The 23,154-nt window shown below is 40.6% G+C and overlaps 1 long non-coding RNA gene across 5 annotated transcripts in view; it reads left to right on the forward strand.

Moving 5' to 3' along the window:
• Positions 1-2,991: 2,991 nt before the first annotated feature.
• Positions 2,992-23,154, forward strand: part of LOC143672727 (uncharacterized) — a 53,104-nt gene continuing 32,941 nt past the window's right edge. For 3 of the 5 annotated variants that reach the window (XR_013170006.1, XR_013170008.1, XR_013170005.1), the window contains exons 1-2: positions 2,992-3,199; positions 17,831-17,927. This is a non-coding gene — a long non-coding RNA (uncharacterized LOC143672727). Of the gene's footprint in view, positions 3,200-17,830; positions 17,954-20,142; positions 20,938-23,154 lie in introns of those variants that run through there. The other 2 variants (XR_013170007.1, XR_013170004.1) reach the window with 2 other exon arrangements.

Raw genomic sequence — 23,154 nt, forward strand, 5'->3', positions numbered from 1 at the left:
CATTCTGCAGCTATGGAAGTCAGCATTACCTCTTATAGCCACTATTTAAAGCACTGAAAAAGAGATCAGACTGCAGTTAGAGATACGAATGAGACTGAGCTGGGTAGGACTAAGATAAATCAGCAGAAAGGGTAAATGATGATAATGACTAAATTTTAAAACTTCAGCTTCTATGTGAGCTGAAGGGATCCCAAAAGAAGGGATGTTTATTTGGTGGAATACTTGTATTTTTCAGTAGCACACTGTCTATTATAACTTGTATGTTCCGCTTATTCAAACACCATAATTACATGTAACCTTAAATAGGGAGTGAGAGCTTGTTGGTTTGTACAGACTGGTGTGATGCCCCAATACATCCCAGAGTAAGCTGGGCAGAAGATTAAAAAGTATCTGCAAAGTCCCCCTGAGGGAAAAGAAAAAAGATGAAAATAATAAAATTCCCCACCTGGGAAGCTCTGATATTCTCACAAGCATTAGGGACCTCCAATGTGAGGGTCCAGGCCCTCGATCCTGGGCTTCACTCCTATGAAACTTATTCCTGCAAAGGACAGGCTAAGCCTACTTAAAATTAGGCCTAAGAGTCACCCCCAGAGAACCTCTTCTGTTGTTCAGATGTGGCCTCTCTCTCTAAGCCAACTTGGCAGGTGAACTCACTGCCCTCCCCACTATATGGGACTTGACTCCCAGCGGTGTAAGCCTCCCTGGCAATGTGGGGCAGGACTCCTGGGGATGAGCCTGGCCTTGGCATCATGGGACTGAGAAATCCTTCTTGACTAAAAGGGGGAAGATAAATGAAACAAAATTAAGTTTCAGTGGCTGAGAGATTTCAAATAGTGCTGAGAGGTCTTTCTGGAGGTTATTTTTATGCAGTATATAGATATCTTCTCTCAGTTTTTGATGAATTGGAGGAGCTAGAGAGAAATACCTGAAACTGTTGAACTGTAATCCAATAGCCTTGATTCCTGAAGATGACAGAATAACTATAGAGCTTAAGATGTGTCCATGTGATTGTGAAATCCTTGTGACTGACACTCCCTTTATCCAGTGTGTGGGCAGATGAGGAAAAAAAAGACAAAAAAAACAATAGGGGATAAAGTTTTTGTTTACTTTTATTTTCATTTTTATTGTTTTTGGAGTGATGAAAATGTTAAAAAGTCTATTGTAGTGATGAATGCACAGCTTTATGATGATACTGTGAACAACTGATTGTATACTTTGGATGATTGTATATCAATTAAAAAATCATTGAAAAAAAAGGAACTAAAAGGATCCTGGTCTCCTTGGAGAAATGGCTAATTACACATCTGCAGCAGGAATTTTAAAATATGAGCTTAGTATACTTTTCATACCCACATAGCTAGGAAGCTCTGAAGTATAAGGGCAAGGCAAAAGGGCTCATGATTCAGCTTGATGAAGCTCACACTGGCCTAAAATAGAAAATCTGATTAATCAATAAGATAAATATAGCTGTTTAAAACATAGTATTAATGTTTAAATCCATAAATTCATATGATATTATAAAAAATTAAGCACACAGTCTACTCATGAACCAACTTTATTTTTGAAAACTAGCAAAAATGAAAAGAATCAAACATCTATTCTGCTTGCAGACCTATACCACTGGGTAATGAGATAATAATGAAGGGTAATTTCTCTTAGAGAAGTATTCTCACAAATGAATGAGGAATGAATGAAAGAATTAGAACATTACTATTTCTCAGCCTGTGGTGGATCTAGGTATCGATTATTAATTGCTCCTAATATCATAAGAAAGCAAACACCCAGACATGTGTCTGGTGCCAAAAAGCAAACAAAAAACAAACATTTTTCTAGTCAAGTCTTATGATCCAAATATTAACGTTTAGGAAATAGAGTGGTTTAGAAGGACCTGTTATTCATCAACACAGGAAAGTAATTTGAAAAATTCTGACTGGAAAACTCCAGGAGAAACAACATGGTTTCTTCAACCAATAATTGCAGAACAACAACAACAAACAAACAAACAAAAAAAAAACAAAGAGAGATATTGTCTTATAAAAGACACTTAAGAGACATGTTAATCATTTGCTATGTGAATACCTTATTTGAATTCTAAATCAAACAAATTGTAACATTTAAGAAACAGAATTAGAATTTAAACAATGGATCTGTTATTTGTTGATACTAAAGAGATAGTGTCAACTCAATTTTTATTCAGTTTAAATATAAAAACTGAAATATCTCTGGTCAGATGATATGCTGTCTGGGATTTGCTTCTAAATAAGCCAGGAGGAAGGAATTGGTTTGGGTATAGAAGAAACAAGATAGGCCAAAGGCCTGTAATTGTAGCTGGGTGATGGTACTTTAACGGGAGTCATGAGCCTCATCTTTCTAGTTGGACAGGCTTGCAACTTTTCATAACAAAAGCTGAAAGAAAGTGCCTGCTCTCTAGTGAGTACTATAATTCTGCAGATTTGAACCTTTTGGGGTCAACTAATTTACTATGTATTTGATGGATTTTTTGGTCACCTTATTTCTTGACTTCTGGAATTTCTATTTTATATATTTTGGATCTACAGAATTGATCTTTATAACCTTTCGTGTTTTTTATTTCATTCTTTTCATCATGCTTTTTCTCCGAATTTTTAAATTTTAATTTAAATTTGGTGCAAAATAATTAAATCAGATTTTTCTTCAACATACAACCTTTTACTCACTACCTTTGTTGCATCTCCTATTTGGTAATTGCATTTGTCATCTCCAAAACAATAAGTTTCTCTCAAACTTATTGGGAATAATATTTTTAATAATTTAATAATAAAAATAACAGATTAAATTCTTGTTTTCCTGCATTAGGTAATTTATTAAATTCCTACTAGTTCCCTATTATTTACACGTATTATACCTTTAGATTATTCATGATTACTATGTGAGAAACCTGGGGTTTTTGAAGCTTTAATGATGTCACAAAGACAGGCTGGCTTGGGTGGGCTCAGCAGAGTGTCTCTGTTCCTCTGGCTGGACCCACTCATGTCTGAGAGTTGGATGGAGGCTGACTGATCGAGGTGGGCTTATCTAGGTGCTTCAACTCACTTTCACATGTCTCTGCCTCTCCTGGAGCCAATGAACTAATTCAAGCATGGTCATCTTTCAACAGTGGTCATCTCGCAATGATGGCTCACTCATGCGTCTGAGAGTTGGCAGAGGTTGGCTGATCTAGGTGGGCTTTTTTAAGGTGTTTCAACTTGGTTTCCCATATCTCTCCCTCTCCTGTTACCAGTGAACTCAAACATGGTCATCTTTCAATGATGGAGAGGATGCAAAGGGGCAAGAGAATGCATGCAAGGTCTCTTAAAGCCTAAGCTAGGAACCGGCACATCATAAATGATGCAAGCAACAAGTTAGGGCAAAAGGCATGGGTCAGGGAGGCCCATGCAAATTCTCTGAAACATTCAGTGTCAGAGCCAGGTTTGGGTCCTGATCTCTGAACAAAGGCTTGTGCTGTTCACACTATCCCACAATTAGATTTTTAAAGTTCTCTTGATTTTTGCCGGAGCTCTCATCCATAGGAAGTCAAATTCATGGATGCCTAAGATTGAGCTGCTTGTTGGAATCAGTTCAAAGTTTCAATGTGTCTGAGATCTTTCTCTCTTTGCCCATTGTAGTAGAGGGAGGAGGAGTATATATTTTGTTATAATATTGGCAATTAAGTTGGCCTGTTAGATTTTGTGCACATGTCCCTATCATCTTACAGATCAATTCACTAGGGGAAGTCCACTGTATCCCATAGGATTATAGAAATTAAATGCAACATCTGGAAATACCTTCCACATACTAGAAACTTAACCTGTCCCCTCTATCTCCAGGAACCAGGAACCACTTCTCCTGCAGGTAAGAGGCACAGATCTTTCTCAGTGTACCTCAACTTTTCTTCAACACAGACCACACATATCACCCAGTTTCTCATTTCTCAGTAATTTTTCAACCTGATTTCTTCTGCCTCCATCTCTTGGAATCCTGGAAAGTGAGTTTTCATGTCCTATCATAGCCTAGTTTTCTTCAATTTCTATTCCGTTAATCTGCCTTCCACAACTAGCACTCCATCAGAACTGCTCCCCTTGGGTCACTGACGGCCTTCAGATTGCTGAATCAGGTCATCACAGGTCTTTCCACATAATGTTCAAGCTCTCAGATATTTACACAGCTAATCACATATTCCTTCTCAAAACACTCTCATTTCTCGTTCCAAAACATTTTTTTCCTGAGCCCCCAGCCATTTCAGTCTCAGACTCTTTTGCAATGTCGCCTCTTCTACCAGGACCTAAATACTTGAGCTCTCCAGGTAGCATCCTCAAGATTGTGTCTATCTTTCTTAACAAATTTTATCAGTAGATGCCTTCATTCTTTTCAATGGATCTAAACAATTTCCACAACCTTCCTGGCAATGTGGGACAAAGATCCTGGAATGAGCTGAGAATCAGCATCAAAGGACTGAGAAAAACCCTAGAATGAGCTGAGAATTGACATCAAGAGACTGAGAGAACCTTCTCAACCAAAAGGGGGAAGAGTAAAATGAGGCAAAGTGTCAATGGCTGAGAGATTCCAAACAGAGTCGAGAAGTTATCCTGGAGGTTATTCTTACGCATTAAGTAGATATCACCTTGTTGTTCAAGATGTAGTGGAGAGGCTGGAGGGAATTGCCTGAAAATGTAGTGCTGTGTTCCAGTAGCCATGTTTCTTGATGATGATTGAACAATGATATAGCTTTCACAATGAGACTCTGTGAATGTGAAAACCTTATGTCTGATGCTCCTTTTAGCTACTATATCAACAGAAGTGTAGAACATATGGAATAAAAATAAATAATAGGGGGAACAAATGTTAAAATAAATTCAGTTTGAAATAGTGGTAAATGAAAGTGAGGGGTAAGGGGTATGGTACGTATAGTTTTTTTTTCTCTATTATCATTTTATTTCTTTTTCCATTGTCTTTTTATTTCTTTTTCTAAATCGATGCAAATGTACTAAGAAATGATGAATATACAACTATGTGATGATATTAAGAATTACTGATAATATATGTAGAATGGAATGATTTCTAAATGTTTTGTTTGTTAATTTTTTTAATTAATAAAAAAACCCAACAATTTCCACAGCTGAAAACTCAAAGATACAGCACAAGCCTGAACCTCTCCTTTGAATGGCATGTTTTTACCTGTCATACTTACTTAATGTGTCCATGGCCATATTTTCTATTTCTGCTGTTGGCTCCCTTGTTCTATTCTTATAGCCCTTCTTTGGGGTTGAAAATGCAAACTAAATTAACTCTCCCAATGACCCTATTTCACATCATTATGTTTTATTGCATTGTCAATATAAAAAAAAATCAGAAATCATCTTTTTTCTCATTTATTTACATCTTGTTTCTCTGTCTGGCTGCTAGAATAAATTTCATGACAATAGAAACCTTGTTTGTTTTGTTTACTGATTGACCATTAGTACCTAAATGCTGCCAGACACATAGTAATCACTTAAAAATATTGGTTGAATGAAAGAATACTTGTTCTCTTACTTTTGTTAGTTTTCTGAAAGATAAGCTGAATATACTAAAAAAACTCTATTAATTATTAATGATAATTGCTCACTACTGCTGCTTTATGTTTCACAAATATTTCCATTTACAATGTCTCATTTAATGATGGTTGCAACTCTGAGGGTAGGGATATTTATTCCCCTTACAAAGTAAAGAATACTGTGGCTGAGTGGACTCAAGGAGATGTACAGCTGAGCTTTGATTCCAGGTTTTCTGGTTCCACGTTCACTGATATTTCTATTGTGCCATCATACCCATCATTTTTCTCCAAAGGGTTCAATAGGCAAGGGAAATTCAAAATGCATTCTGTAAAATAAAAATTCTTATAAAGGGCATATATTCATATCATAAACCATAAACTCAGTAGACCTTTTCCTATTACTATATTTTTAACTCCCCAATAAAAAAGAATGTGCTTAGACTACCATATCCAGTGACTTATAGCATCATTATTCATCTGGAAATTTAAAGAATAATTCAAAGAGAAAATTGCATGAATCAAAGTGACTGAATTTAAATAACCACCACCATAGTCATAATAATAATAAAATTCATGCCTTTGAATGATTCTTCATATATTTTAATGTACTTTGAGATACCTACCCTTTTCATTTTCATATAAATTGTAACTTAAGTAGGCTTATTAAGAGCCTTTTTATCTTCTTAGGGATATTTTTAATACTTACTTTAACAGGAATCAGTGACTAGCCTAATGAAATCCTCTCAAACTTAGTTCCTTCCCAATTCTTTTTCTTTATGCCCAAACTCAACTGAAATTACCTTTAAACACTTTAAAGAATTTTCCATCCACCAACTTCATGGTGTTACAGTCCTTCATCAAACCACCAAGCCTCCCTTTTGGCCTTCTTGTGTGCAGTCTGTATCTCCTAGCATACCCAGTGCCATTAGGGGTTAGGAGGTGTGGTCAGCAGTCTCCTGTACATCTCCTGCTATTTAAATGTGACAATTTTCCATGACCCTTAAATGGTTCATACTGTCCAGTGTCTTTCATGCTTTTCTGAACTCTCTACCCCTTTTTGTTTCTATATCCTTAAGTAATTGCAACAACAGAAATACACTCACTGACTTAAGCAAGAGGTTTTTAGAAGGTTATTGGAGTCTCATGACATAGTTTGAAGATGACAGGGTTATTGTGGATTGTGTAGATACCCAATTGTGTTGTAACATGGACAGAACAGTCAGTGCACCACAGACAAGATGAAATCAACTCCCAAATATGCCAGTTGTGCTGGTTCATAGCTTGAAGAAGGCCTCTAGCATAGTTCCTGAGCTGCTCTGACAAATCCCACACAGCAGGTTGATTTAAACAGTGGAACTCATTGTCTCACATTTTCAGATGTTAGGAGCCTTGTTTTCACTCTGGTGCTGCCTTGTCAGCAATCCTTGGCATTCCTTGGTGTTCCCTTCACATGGCAATGCCCTCTCCTTTCTCTTCTGGGTCCCTGCAGGCTTGTGGCTTCTGGCTTCTCCCTGTAACCTTCTCTTTTTTATAAACCCTCCATAAATAGAGATTATGACCCATTCTAATTTACTTAGCCATACTTTAACTAAAAATGACATCTCCAAAAGGTCCTATTTAAAACGAGTTCACACCTACAGGATTGTGGGTTAAGCCTAAGAACATGCTTTCTTTTGGGGTGCATAACTTTTAATCTGCCATGCCATCAAACTGACCTAACTTGGGAAATGTGTTGTTCCTTGGCTGAGAGAGGGTGTGACCCATGAAAAGAAGGGCAGAAATCAAGGTGAAATCAGGGTGCTGGTAAAAAGAGCTAGACAACAAATGAACAACAAATTCCACTACAGTCCATTTCACTGAACAATATCCATAACCCAAACAGTCACATGTACACTTCCAACAGTGTCTGCATCTAACCAAAGCTCATTTATTTTCCCCAAAGAGACAAACGAAGTTCATCCAGATGCAAGTCCACACTTTCTGTCATTGTTCTTTTCCTCCTCTATTTCCTTCATCATCCCATTTCAATCCTTCACAACCTAGAAACTAAATGGAAAACTTCACGATGACCATAACATGCATTTTAAAATATTAGAGTAATGGAAAAACATGAGGCAAGACATTGATTCAAGAATAAAGACATGAAGATAATACATGAGGAAGAAAGCAATGATAAAAGGTAATACCATAATTTCTACCACTGGTCAGGAAGCTGTTTTCTCTTCCTTTCTCTACTATCTACTCAAAGTCTCATGCCTTTTAGCCAGTATTCCAGCTGGGATAGGTAATTTTCTTTGTGATGTAATCCCAACTTTCATTCTGAGACACCCAGGTGCCTTGTGGTCCTGTGTATGTAATTGTAATATTGTTTTACACCCATTGTTATGTCTAGCCATACTAAAACAACTCAACACCCCTAACAGTCCCCCAGGTTCCTACCACTCACTTCCCTGTCCCATTTTATAACAAAAACCTTATTTCCCCTTCAAAAAAAGGGTCAATAATCCCATTAATGCCATAATTCTGCTTCTCACAATTCTCCTAGCCATATTATAAATCTAAAGTCACTAGGCGGCACTCCACCATCCACTGCAATGGACCCATTTCTATGTTCCCTGGTGGAAGCACTCCCCAACTGAAAACAAAGCTCTAGAGTTTCAATAGCATGAGTCATAGTGTTGGAAAGCAAACATCACTCCCACTCTACTTATTTTCCTTCATTCTGGAACCTATGTTTCCTGACATTAGGGAAAACACCAAACTTCACAAGATGATGTCTGCCAAATAGAACCATAACTAAATCCTCCAGGGCTGAGTCAAACATTTTAAAGCTCCAGCCAATTCCACAGACTCACAGCCTGTTGCTTTACTGCCTCAGCTTAAATCAAATTTCCTGGTCGGAGACAACAAAGGGATACAAGCAATTGTACTGCTACATAGAATCATCATGGGAAGAGACAATAAGTGCAAATCCAGAATCGATATCTACCCCAATAAGTATAAACTGCTCACAGTCCTTGTGTGTTCAATCTGGGCCTGATGGCCGAATGGCCAGAGAAGCATGAGACCATAACGAGGCCTCTGGTGAGTAGCTGCTCCTGGCAAAGTGGACACTTAGAGTGGTGGTAGACAGTCAGCCTCAGGGGAAAGTATATGTTCTTGAGCCTTGTGTGGACTCCATCCTACCGTGACTGCTTTGTGCACCTGACCACTAAAGAGATGTCAAAATGGCTATGGTAAATGGCCTAGAAATCCAGAGTGGACAGTCTCCCCACCCAATCATTAGGAACATTTTTACAATGGAGACTCTTAGGTAAGCATTTGGAGGCTTTTCTTGAGAGATTCATCTACATTTCTCTTCCAAATTTTCTTGTCACTATTTTCCAATTTTATATTCCTTCTGCTTTTCCAAACATGTGGTCAAACCATTAGCTATTTCACATCATTTGTTATGAATCCCTGCCTTGTGTCATCATTTCTTCCAGGTATGATGATGCAGGTAAAGCAGCACAGCACTGGTTGTGTACGTTATAGGTGCACTATGCTAGGCTGGAAATGGGGGAAAAGAGGGTTTCAGCATCCACAAAGGTGAAAGGTTGTGGTAGATATTTTCTGTGCTTTTTCTATTTTCAGTATTCAAATTCCTTTCCTAACATCACTGTAGAATCTCCTTGACAAACTATTTTTCAATTAAATTATTTTAATAAAATTTTTAAATAAACAAACATATAATAAGAGAGAAAAAAAAGATGAGTGGGTAGCCTTATAATTTCCTGTCTTCCACCTACCTTGTTATGGTAGGAGACTGCATGGGAATTTGAGGGAGAAACTCAAACCAGAAATAAAGGCTGTGCATATGAATAAAGCTGCTCCTGTAGTTTCCTGAGAAACCCCAGTTTTGCACCCGAAAGTTGGACCATATTCTACTTTCCTAGCAGCTAAAACAAATACCATGCAATGGGTTGGTTTAACAATAGGAATTTATTGACCCCTAGTTTAAGAGGACAGAAGGCTTGCTTCCCAGGTCAGTACCTTCTGGGTGACCCACAATCTTTGGGACTCCTTAGCTTTTTCATCAAGTGGGAACATCTCCTCCTTTCTCTTTCATATTCACTGGTTTCCAACTTTTTGTTTCTCCTGTGGCTTCTCTTTCTATGTTCAATTTCCTTTGCTTATGAGCACTTCATCCATATCAGATAAGGTCTCACACTCACTCAGTCTGGGCACCCTTAACTAGTAATGCCTTCTCAGGTCTGTTTACAGATGAGCTCACCACCCCCAGCACCAGCGGTTGGGACCTAAGCAGAAAATCACATCTGCTTTATCTACTTTACAAGAACAACCTTAACGTCTGACAAAGCCAGCAGGCTGGAACTCTAAAATCTAATGTAACTTCCTTTTCTACAGTTTGATATTCATTAACTATCATTGTCCACTATTTTGCATATATAGAATATTTTAATTGCTTCCTCCAAGCCTTGGTGAAAGCAAGTCTTAGAAACTGCACAGTTCTCATAATTTTATTAGACTGGCCAAAAATAACAGTATTAAATTCTGCATAAATTTCTATTCTTCTTTGAAATAGAACTGAATTATGTTTCTAATTGTTCTGAGAGCACTACTATGTTTCCATGAATTTTAACAAGAACATTACTGAACTTTTGGTTCTAGCTCCAACTGTGCACTTGAGGCAAAGATTTCTTCTGGTAGGTGTGACTGCCTCTCTATAAAATATGCGTTGCTTCTAGATCATGATTGCCAGTGGAAGTACATTATTAATCTTGCATAAAAGGAGTAGCAGTTATTATTTGTCACTCTGCATTTAGTCCCCTCTCTTGGAATGTACTTGATATTCCCAAATCGTAGGTCAGGTTAATCTTTCAGTCTAATGAGCAGGTTTTCATATCTATCATTTTTATATTTATCCTCATCTCTTACAATTGTGGATTATTAACTTTCTTCTGGCATTAAACCATCTGCCTGAAAGTTAGTTTTACATTCTGAAAATCTTTGTTATGACTGGCCTTATTATAGATTGCTGGAGTTGCTGTAAAGGAATTATTTCACCACTCTCCCCTGAATATTTAACCTGTTTCTAGGGAGATGAACCATTTTCAAATTTTTAGTGATTCAGATTTGTTCCTTCATTCTGAAATAACTGTGTGCAATGAAAATGGGGGAAATTTTTATCTGCAAATGGTGACATTTCACCCTGAAAAAAGTCAGCATTCATGAACATCTGATTTTTTTAATTAAAAAAAAAGAAATTAACCCAACATTTAGAAATCATTCCATTCTACATATGCAATCAGTAATTCTTAACATCATCACATAGATGCATGATCATCATTTCTTAGTACATTTGCATCGATTAGAAGAAGAACTAGCAAAACAACAGAAAAAGATATAGAATGTTAATATAGAGAAAAAAATAATAATAATAGTAAAAAAAAAGACAAACAAACAAACAGACAGACAAAAAAAACCCTATAGCTCAGATGCAGCTTCATTCAGTGTTTTAACATGATTACTTTACAATTAGGTATTATTGTGCTGTCCATTTTTGAGTTTTTGTATCTAGTCCTGTTGCACAGTCTGTATCCCTTCAGATCCAATCACCCCTTATCTTACCCTGTTTGAACATCTGATTTTATACATGAAAGCTAAAAATTAAAGAATTTCAAATAGACTCAAATTATTAAATGGCTAGCCTGCAGACTTCTATTTTCTTTATTAATATTTTATTTTCATTATTGTGAAAGTGGTAGAGGTTCAAAGCCTAAAAATAAAGAATATATTAGCCTTATAATAAAGAAAAAAGAGCTGTCTTCTGGACCATAACTCCCCACTCCTGATCCCCCTTGCCAACTACTGATTCTTGCTCTTATGAAGCAACAACTTCCATCTCTTTTACATATTTCTTAGAGTATTTACATCCATATTTCAAAATGCTATCAATTATGAATTCTTACATGAAAGAGGAAGATTTGCTCCCTAATGTGTGATTCCCAATACACAGGCATGCATGTGCACACCCCCCCCACACACACACCCACTCACACACACACATTCTTCTCTCAGCTCAAATATAGTTACATCACCCTTTTGAATTAGACAACCATTAAGCACTTAAATTATTATCAGGTAAATACGGTTCACAGTTAAGCCGCTAAGTATTCTGATCACATTTTCTTTCTTGTACAAACTGTGGTTTCCCTGATTTGCTTTAAAATGTATATATACCTAACACCAATTCATCCCAAGTGCTCCAATTCTTCTTTAATTACACTTGTCAGGTATTTTTTGTTTTTTGTTTTTGTTTTTTTTTTTTGCATGGGCAGGCACCAGGAATCAAACCCGGATCTTGGGCATGGCAGGCAAGAACCCTGCCACTGAGCCACTGTTGCACTGCTCATTTGTCAGGCATTTTATCAATTATCATTTATTGATGGGAATAACTTTCAATCTTCCTATATCAAATTGGACTGTTTGATCTAGAGATATCATCCTAAAATTTGTTTTAATGAGTTTCTTTGTGAATCCCCTTCATCTTTTTTTTGTAGCATCCTGAGAAATGGTGCTTGGAAAGTAAATACTTGAGATTTTGCAAGCCTGAAAATGCTATAATTCTACATTCATAATCAATTTATTTTGTAACTGGGTAACACTGTATCAATTGTTCACTATATTTTCTCATAATTTTGAAGGTATGCTCACTTGTCTTATAGTTCAGGAAGTTATTTTCTCTAAGGTACAAAATATTAATTTTTTAGGCTTTGCAAGCCACACAATCTCTCTTGAAACTGCTCAACTCTGCTGTTGTAGCTGGAAAAACATCTACAGAAGCTATGTACACAAATAGGCATGACTGTATTCCAAAAACAGGCCATAATTTGCCCATCCCTGTTCTAGATTCTGGTATTATTGAGCAATCCAATGCCATATTGATTCTTACTCCATTTATATATGAAGTTAAGTTTTTTTTTTTTGAAAACTTTGAGTTCTAAAAGTTCTTCTCATTTTCCTTGATGATCTGAAATAGTCAGATAATGACTTTGTTGGTCACTTGAAATTTGTTGCTGGACACTGGGTGGGTTTTTTAATCTGAAGACTCTGAGAAATCTTGCCGTATTATATTCTGATGAACTGATCCCATCACGTTTTTTTGTCTTCTTCTAGAGCTCATATTGCTTGTATGTTAAAAAAACTCATATTTATCATTGTTAATTCATCTCTACTCTTTTCATTGTAAGTATTGGAAGGTATTTTAAAATGTATCTTACAACTCTCCCATTCTATTTTTTAATTCATGCTGCTGTTTTTTATTTCTAAGAGTTCTTCTGTGTTATTTAACTGTTATTTTACAGTCCTTGTTCTTGTTGCATGCATACAGTCTCTATGAGGATTTTTATTAGCACAGGCATGTGTGTCTGTGCACATGTGAGGATCTCCTCCCTGTGTTAGTCTTCAGACTTTCTTCTCTCTGTCCCCCTCCTCTCACTCTCTTGCTTTCACCTTCTCTCTCTTCCTCTCCCTCATATTGATTTTCTCAAGGCTAGTAATTCTTGGCTGTACCTTCATAATTAAGGAAAAGGCACAAGAGTGGTGAATGCAAGCTCTGTCTACAGGATTGATTGTATCAATTGGTGGATTTTATTGTGGCATGATGAAATTAGAACCTAGTCATTTCACTGGGGACCCCAAATTCAATGTGTCAGCCTTTCCTCTTAGGCTAATCAGTTTCCTGAGAAAGAAATGTTCCTGCCTCTTGCTCAGGGTAATCACTCAGCTGAAAACATTCTGGGAATCAAGTAGGGGAATGATCATCTATGGATTTCACAGTTTTGTATGCAGACTTTCACTTAATTCCTCTAGTTTTGGTGTGGCCCATCATGGCTGTCCTCAGATGTGTTCAATATTCCCCAAATCAGATATTTTCTGACTCAACCAGTTTAAGGAAGAAATTTTACTCCATTTTTCTTCTTTGGCCAGAGAAAAGTTGTGTGAGATCACACAACATGGTTGTATGAGGTCAGGAACAGGATCTGGTGGTCCAACTGAAATTTTTAAAGGCTCTACTGATCATCCTGTTTCCTTCCCACCCTCCATCCTGGCTCCTGTGGCACCTGACACCATCATCACCTGAGCCTTTCCAGCGGTCTGTACAACAAATTCACTTGGCTCTTCTGGGGTCTTCTATGTGGCTAGGAGATTTAAGGTTTCTTCCATTTGACAAGTCAATTGCCACCCATAAACTTTCCAGCATTTAAAATTTGGTTTAACTTTCTTGTCTGTTGTAGTCTTATTCTATTCTTTTTTTCACTATGAACTTCCTATTTTTTCAATTCCTCTAGTGTCATTTTATCAGGATTTCATGAAAGTCCAGAAAATTAAATGAATGTGTTTAAACTAACATGCTTCAGACAGTTTTATTCCCAATTTTAGGAAACTCATACCTATATCAGCTAATAAAACATTCTAAGTGATTTACTGAACCAAGAGAGCTGAAATTTCTTCTGAGACAGGCAGGTCCATAAGCTTCTTAATTGCAAGAACCAGGCATAATTCATCTCTTTATCTGCAACATTCAGTTCTCTGCTTGTTCAGTAGTGAATTTCCAGTCAATATTTGTTTAATAGTTAAGTAAAATTAATAAACAGATTTTAGGAACTAGCTTCTATTCAGAACATCACTAACATTAATAGCATCTTGTTCAGCAGCTAAAAGTAGAATAATTTTCCTGAAAAAAAGAAATTCAGAATGAAACCACCAATGAAAAGAAGATTGTCAAGAAATAGAAAAGCTTCATACATGTCATGCACACTGAAATGAAAAGGTCACACATTGTCACATCATCATAGGGGGGAGGCAGGATGGAAGAGTTGCCACCCATCCTGAACACCATAACAATGTCAATTTACTTCTTGGCAGAGATTCATTAAGTTGGCACATTTACAGAAGTAATCAAATGACGAAAACTGTCATAGGAATGGTTTCAAGTCAATAATCAGATTATTGTTTCTTCTTCAATAAAAGCTAGGAATGGAAAGAGTTTGGACTAATGACCCTGAAAACAACGATACTTAAAATTCAGGAATAGGTTTCTCTCAGTCATAGCTCCATAGGGAAATAGAACTGGGTGAAACTTCATCTCTGCTTTCAACTCCCAGCCATGTATCAGTCAGCTCACTACCTCTGGATGGTGAAGCTCCAAAGAACATCCGTCTGGGTATATCCCACTCATTTCAGAGGCCAGTGGTTCCATATTAATGGTCTCATGTTAAACTGATAGATAGCTAGAAGAAAATGAAACCTTTTCAACACATACAGTTCAGAGCCATACCTATTTTTTCATGTTGATGGCTTAGAGAGAACAATGTTACCAATTTCGTACTAGATGTCTAATGTTATCCTTCAGTCAAATCACATTATATCGAGTTACAGAGCAGGTCAGCCCAAATGTCCTTGTTCAAAGAAGTCTCTGACTTCCTGCCAAGTGTTTTGGCACCACTCAGGTTGTCATCAATTTGAATTACTTGTAGATCATTTCAGAAGTTATTAAGATAATTATTGGCTGTTCTCACAAGGGTAGGAAGCCAGCAAAGCACTCTGCAGACCCCTCTGTGCCACTCATAAATGGAGTTTCAGGCACTTCACTTCTTAAACTAATATAATTCATGCCATGTCCATGTATGCACAATTTAAGTTTATACCCCATTATTGGACTTTTAGATAATATATTTCAGAAAGTTGTCCAGTTGATATTAGAGTACACATGGCCTTGATGTATCAAAGGTGTTTTCTCTTGCTGCTTTGCTCAATTTTTCCACAAAAGTGTTATCAGATCATATAGGGCACCTGTCCACCTTACATTCTATAAATATTTAAGAAATAGGCTTGAAAATTTGCTTGTGTATGTGGGGGGGGGGTGTCTGATCCATTTATTTATTTATTTATTATTCATTATTTACTTGATTAGAGAAGTTGTAGGTTTACAGGACAATCACGCATAAAATACAGGTTTTCCATACACCGCTTGTTACAGTTTGCTAAAATTGCTGAAATGCAATATACCAGAAATGGATTGGTTTTTAACAAAGCCAGTTTATTAGCTTTGCAGATGTACAGCTCTAAGACTGTGAAGGCATCAACAGGACAATTCCTCCTCTGAAGACAGAGGCTGCAGGTGCCTGGGGTTCCTTTGTCCTCTGGCAAGGCCCATGGCTGGGGTCTGCTGGCCATGGCTCCCGGGCTCGGTGCCTTCAGCTGCTGGTTCCAGTGGCCTTTGGAGGCTCTGTGTGTCCTCTCTCACCTCCTCTGGGGCTTTTCTCCATCAGCGCCCTCCAATCTCATGTTGGTTCTCTCTCTAAGCTCTCTTAAATGACTCCAGTGAAGGAGTAAGACCCCCCATGAACTGGGGGGGGGCACATCTCTGTTGAAACAACCCAATCATGAGGTCCCACCCACAATAGCTCATAGTTCTGCATGCACAGGACTGGGTTAAAAGAGTGTGGCCTTTTCTGGAGCCTGTAACAGCTACAAACGAGCACTCACCTTGTTACTAACACCTTGCATTGGGATGCTGCACTTGCTGCAACTGATGAAAGCACATTTTTATAGCTACTTTTTTAAAAGAGATAATACACACACTATCTGATATTATAGTAGTAATATTCCACATTTATAGTGTTATACTTCAAATGTTTATTCAAGGATTGATCATGTAAAATGACATTTCATGTAGAAATAATGCAATTACATGCCTCACCATCTGGTCATGTCTCAATAATGTACTGATGATAACATACTATTTTCACTGTGGCTGTGAAGAGAGTCATTATATCCTGGAGGAAGGCTAAACCTCATGTCATTGCATGGTGTTCTAGCAGAAAGCACAGATTCAGTGTCTGTACTTCTGAAGGTGTCATCAATAAGGGAGAGAATAAAGGTAACCTCAGAAACTTAAGTTGAAAAAAAACTGAAGGAAGATCAGCCCTGGTAAAGGTGATTCATTTCCTTAAATCAGCAACTACCATTCAGAAAATGGAAACAGCCTGTAACTAGTTACAGATTCTCAACAGCACCACCGATTTCCCCAGTTCCCACTGTACCCCCATGTAAATGTCATCCCCCATACTTCCCTCCCAATTCCTCTCTCTGGTTTGCCCTGGAAAAGCTGTGCTGGGTGAACAGCACAGCCTAGAGTCAAGCCATCCGTACCCAGATGTGACACAGGCTAGATGACATTCTCCTCATGCCTCCCACATGTCTGGCTGTCTTCCAGCACTGACGGCCTCAGCTCTGGACTAGTTTTTCAAGATGCTGGTTTAGTGACCAGTGCTGGAGAACAGAGATAGTGCCTCTCAGAAAGCAGGCATATTTGTTTGCTGTCCAGCATGATACGATAATATCTCCATCTGCGGCTCATGTGTGGCCCACCAACAAGACTGTGACACCTAAACCAGAGGCCCCTCAGCTGTGCTACCCCCACTGCCCCTGGGTCAAGAGGTGGGAGAAACCCAAGGGACTCAGAGACTTAGGCCACCTGCCTTGTCCTTCTCTGATCCCAGAGTTGCTGCCTTCTGCTGAAACTAATGAAATTTGGGGAGGCTGATGTGTTAGCTTATGAGTTGGGAAAATGTCAGGCCCTTTTTGGTTTCTGACACTGCCACTCGGTAGGTCTACAACCATGGAAATTAAAAATTCTCAGCATAGCTTCAGTTTTCTGACTTTCAAACTGGCAGCAATGCATTATTATCTCCTAAGACTGCTGCACGGTTTAAACGAGGTAATGCACAGAACCTTCCCCCACTGCTCCTGTGCTATGAATGCCCAAAAGCATGCTCATGGATGTGGGTGTTGGATGTCATATTTTTAAGACATTTTGGTTTCTTGAAATAATAGTGCTCCCTTTGTAGTCATCTCTTTTGTGCACATCACCTTTTCCTTTTGTTTTTGTTTTAAATCATGTGAATATTTGTATGGAAGTGGAAGGTAAAAGCATTTGATAAAATAAAATGAAACTTGGGAATTATCTAAGTGCCATCCAGAGATCTCAGAGGCAAGGAAAGGAGTCTTTGCTCTCAGGATCAAAGCCGTGGGTTTAGCTGTTGATGAGAACTACATGGAACTTGTTGCCTAAAAAGGGAAAACTCCCAGACAAATTAAATCAGAACACCCAAGGGTGTTTCTGGCATGGATAATTTTACCAAGTTCCCCAGGTAACTCTAATGTTCATCAGGCTGAAAACTGGCAAATGATTGGTCTTTTTCTTCTAAGGTGGAAATGAATCTGGATGGGACTCTGGAAGCACCTGGAGAGCTTTAAAACCTATGGATGCAGTGCCCAGCCCAGAAGCTCCAATTATGAATCCCAGGTATCAGGATTATTTTAATTCTCCAGGTAATTTCATTCTGCAGCCAAAGTTGAGCATGGATATTCTAAGAAAATGAGCAGAGAGATCCTAAGTGCATCTCTTCATAAATATCCTGGGAGGTAGGGCAAGGAATGTATTAAAAATCACAAAACTTGAGGCTTCTGAGGGGATAAGTCCACCCTTTCTCTAACTTCAATACTTGTAATGTCCAAAATCAAGAAAACATCCATATCCTGAGCCCCAGTGTGGTTTGAGTGGCCCTGTAGTTTGTTCTGAAAGACAGAAGCGAGTCCTGCATCGGGAAACAGATGTTGCAGGCTTCTCTGTCACTGGTTCAAACCCCACCTGTGGCCAAGTAACCGCAGTGGGCTGCATGGACAGTCTGCAGGGGTCTCCCACATGGGCAGTCTGCAGGGACCTCTCGCATGGACAGACTGCAGGTGCCTCGCTTGCATGGTCAGTCCGCATGGGCCTCCCATGTGTGGACAGTCTGCAGGGGCCTTCCATGCATAGACAGACTGCAGGGGCCTCCCATGTGGACAGTCTGCAGGGGCCTCCCACATGGATAGACTGCAGGGGCCTCTCACAGGGTCAGTCTGCAGGGGCCTCACTCATGTGAACACTCTGCAGGGGTCTTGTGTGCATGGACAGACTGCAGGGGCCTCCCATGTGTGGACAGCCTGCAGGGGCCTTCTGTGCATGGACAGACTGCAGGGGCCTCCCATGTGGACAGTCTGCAGGGGCCTCCCACATGGATAGACTGCAGGGGCCTCCCACATGGTCAGTCTGCAGGGGCCTCACTCGTGTGAACACTCTGCAGGGGCCTTGTGTGCATGGACAGACTGCAGGGGCCTCCCACATGTGGACAGTCTGCAGGGGTCTCCCATGCATGGACAGATTACAGGGGCCTCATTCGGGTGGACAGTCCATGGGAAGGCCCCGCGTGTTCTCACTGAGGCACCCCTGCTTTCCCATCAGCATATTTCACTCGGATGTTATAAAACATGACACTGTCCAGGATGGGAAAGTCAGAACAGGAGTGTTACTGAATTATCTAAGAAATAAACAGTCTCATCTCAAACAGTCTTGCTTAGACCACCCATGGACTAGGATTTTCCAGGGATCTTTCAGGTTAAATATGAAGGTTTAAGCCATAAAAAAAACAGTTTCAAAGAAAACATTGCTCAAAAACTATGAATGAGTGGAAGTGTTAGGAAAAATAATATTTAAAAATTCTGTGAACAGCTTCACTCCTCAAATTAAAAAGTAATGATCAAGGCCAATTAATGAATACATTATTTTCTTATCAAATGGGCAAGGGAGTTAACATTCGAGAAGTTCCTTCTACTATTTCAGGCACTTTACACATGATTTCCAACATTTCCATCAGACTGCTTGGCACTGGGGTGTGGGGCAACGCACAGGGCGGTGGTCAATGGGGCCCACAACAGAATCCCACGTGATTCCCTTGTTCAAGTGCTTGAACAGATACTGTTATTATTATTAGGTCAGCATCACTATTACTGAGCTTCAAGGAGGTTCAGTTGTCCAGTGTCTCAGCCCCTGGGTGGGGGCGGCAGGGGCAGACCTCGCCAGGCCCATGCAGAACCCTCACCCTTTCCCACCACACCACTCGGCATTAACTGTGGACTTGGCATCATCCTCTAATTCATTGTTTTTTGGGGGGAGGGTGCATGGTGCAGGATCTAATTCATTGGATGCCAGCCCCCTTAGGTCTGGAGTCATGGAGTTCTGAAGTGATGATAGAAAATCCTGGACCAGGGGCTGGAAGATGAATTATCTCCTCAGTGTAAAGGCCAGTGAGCTGGGGTGTGTCCCAAATTCTTTGAGTTGGAAGGATCCCAGAGCAGTCCACGTGTGTCCAGTCATGGTGCACCCCTGTGTGCCCAGCTCTGCATGGCAGCTGTGGGCATGGCCTGTGGGTGTCCTTCCCAAGCCATGGCAGCTGGCCCCAGACTCAGGGGACCAGAGGGCAGGTGGCATGCTGCAGTGTCCCCACAGGGGGAGCAGTCATCCTTCCAACATAGGGGTACATATGAAGGATAAACACCACTGAAATAAAAAGTGTTACTGCCAGGCAGGAATTAACTTTGAAACTAAATGTGGAAGCAGCTGACAGAAATGCTGCAGTCACAGCTCAAGTATGAAGAGGCTGGGAAGGGAGAGACCAAGTCAACCTTTCTCTCTTGGTTAGGTTTCCAAACAGCCAAAGCCTGGCATTGCTGACCTGACTCAAGTTGTTACTGGACAAGGAAAGCACTGGAAGGAGGGAATCATGCGGGATGCAGGAAGCTGCTGTGGGCCCCACTGGCCATGGCCCTGTGCGCTGCCCCACGCCCCAGCGCCAAGCAGTCCCCACGCTGCTGTCTCCTGGGCTTTGAAAATTCAGCGCAAGTCTGCTGAATTTTCCACAATAGTAAGGATCATTCTAGAGAATGTCTGTTAGCCATTTGTTGGCACGTTTATGGCTTTGAGGGAATCTAGGCCATTTCCTGTTCATCACGAATGAAATGAGACAAGCAGATGATGAAGCAGGTGCGTGGTGTCCAGCTATTTTAAGCCCGCAGGCCAGCGCATCATGACAACTGCCAGGCGTTTAAGAAGCATGGCGAGCCTGCGTTTGGTCTCGTGCCCCAGCACAGAGCCGGCTCGACAAGGACAGCTGCGCAGAGGTTTCCTCCGCCACGGGGCCGAGCCCTGTGACCCCGGCCGCCGGGACCCAGAAGGAGCGCATTCAGAGACAGGACGCAGAGGCCCCTCTTTTCGTTGGGGCAGACATCCACTGCCACATCCCGCAGGAGCCCCTGCAAGGTCGCAGGGCCCCGCCATGCCAAGGACGGCTGCCCGTGGGACCCGGCGCCGCAGGCTGGGCGACTGCGCTGATTTTGGACAAGCAGGTGGGTTTTGGAAAGAGAGCCTACTGGATTTTACCATTTGTTAACTTCGCGGCAGGATGTTTAGGAGAGAAGACTTTCAGTGACAGAGTGTTGGCTGCCGTGTGCTCGAGGTCACGTGCATGCGTGGCTTGTCTCATGAGGGTGTGACTCGGACCCCGATCATCCAGGGCAGGCCTGGAGACCCTCCCGGGCTGACGGCGAGCGGCCACCTTGTCAGCAGCGCCGGCCATGGGCGGGGGTGTGTGGGGAGCAGAGCGCTGGGGGCCAGAGACCCCCAGCATGTGCTGGGGGACTGGGGTGGGGGTCATGGCCCAGGGCGTGGTGCACACACCTAGCGGGTCACAGGGCAGATTGAGATTTTCCCATGTTAATAATACATAAGTCCCTTACATTTTGGTTTATGTGTACAAAAAAGTCAATGAGTTGATTTTAATTTTTAAAATGGCAAAAATAAGTGTGTTTTTTAAAAGAAACATAGTGTATGCTAAAATATAAACTTCAATTTCTCCTAAATTTCTGCCCTACCCATCCGGAGAGCATTTTACCTTTATATATTATTTCCTTTGTTGTGATCCTTTTGCCTCCTTACACCCAGCTCCCTGCCCCGCTGCTTTCTGTAATTAGTGTCAGCAGCTAGGATTTAATTCTTTCACACCTTATAGTATACATTCTGCTTGTAAAATATAAAACAAACACAGAAATTTTGAGAAAAAAGATTTTAAATGTAGGAGGTTAAAATAAATTCTTTTTCCCTCAGTTAAAAAAAATCTTTGTCGGTTTATCTATTCTGAAAACAATCATAGAATAAATTTGAAAAGTGGAAAAAAAGGATGGGAAAATAAATTTTCCACAATTCCACATTCTAAGAAAATTATGTGAATATTTTATGAAATATTTTGAGTGAATATCTTGAATTAATTTCTCTTCATAGATCTAGGCTGTTTTCTAAAGTTGCAATCACAATGTGTGTGATACATTTGTACGCGTGCATGCTACCTACGTGCATGATGTCAAAACCTCACTGCCGCATGCTCAGGGACCAGTGCATTAAGGAGAGGTGACACTGCCTGTGACGCCAGCATGAAACCCGGGAGCATGTTCCGGGTGCCCGGGGCCCAGGGCCAGCACCCTTGGGCCTCTTCCGGGCAGCAGTTTGGCATGCCTTGCCTGGGCCGAGATGCCTCTGCCCCCCATGGGGCCCTGGGCACTCGGCCTTGTTCTCTCATCCACATGTGAGGGCTCCAGCTGAAGGCTCAGTCCCCGTGAACATGGAGGGACCACCCGGCTACATCCTGTGACCATGCTCATTGGGTGCTCAGGTGTCCCACGGCAATGCACCCACTGACCTTCACTGCGTGAACTTGCCATGGGGCCTGCTCGTCGTGTCCTGTAGTGCACCCTGGCCATGCCCAACCCACTTCACAGACTCTCCATGGTCTCCCACCAGGGCACGGGCGGCGCTGCTCAACCCTCTGGGCCTGGCTCCTTCCAGCTCTCCTGGCCAGGCCTGGGCCTGGGGGCATCACAACAGTGCTTCCCTCCAAGGCAGGGCCTCCCCCAGGCAGCCCAGCCTCAGGGCCCCGCCCCACAGCCAGCAGGATGCCCCTGGGTGCAGGGCAGCTCACAGGGCCTCCACCACCCTCCCTTCCCTCTCCCCACCCAGGCCCCACACCCACCGCGCCACCCCACCTAGACTTTCCCTCAGCAAGTCTCCTTCACATATAGCGCCATCCACACAGCTTCCTCCCATACCCTCCAAACAAACAGCTCATTTCAAAACAGCCATCGCCACATGAAATATGATAATGGAAATACCTGTATACTTTTTTTTCTGAATTTCAGATAAAGCTCTTAAAAGAGCTTTTCCAGTATGCAATACAAACATTTTTAAAACCCTTGGCACATATTGTCAAAATAGTGTTAGGAAATGTTACAACTTATTTTAATGCTGATAACAAATAAAAGTGATCATATTACCACATCCTCAGCAGGACTAAATGTTACTGACATCTTTAAACAAAAGACATTTTGCTAATTAAATGAACAAAGATTATTCATAGCTGTTCTAGTTGTTCAATGAATTAGTATTCATAGTTGCTGTAAAATGCAGTTTCTGGACCTAATGAGCTTGAGCATAACTTTTGATACTTGTATATTACTTATATTTCCTCTTTTTTGAGAATTCTATTTGAGTCTTTTGTCCATTTACCTCTTGCAGGTTCTGTGGCATTACTTTCTATTCACTAATATCCCTAGTCCTTCATTCATTTCCATTAGAAAAAAATTAAAACCAATTTTAGACAAAAAAA

Source organism: Tamandua tetradactyla (genome assembly GCF_023851605.1).
Source record: "Tamandua tetradactyla isolate mTamTet1 chromosome 9 unlocalized genomic scaffold, mTamTet1.pri SUPER_9_unloc_1, whole genome shotgun sequence".
Taxonomy (NCBI): Eukaryota; Metazoa; Chordata; class Mammalia; order Pilosa; family Myrmecophagidae; genus Tamandua; species Tamandua tetradactyla.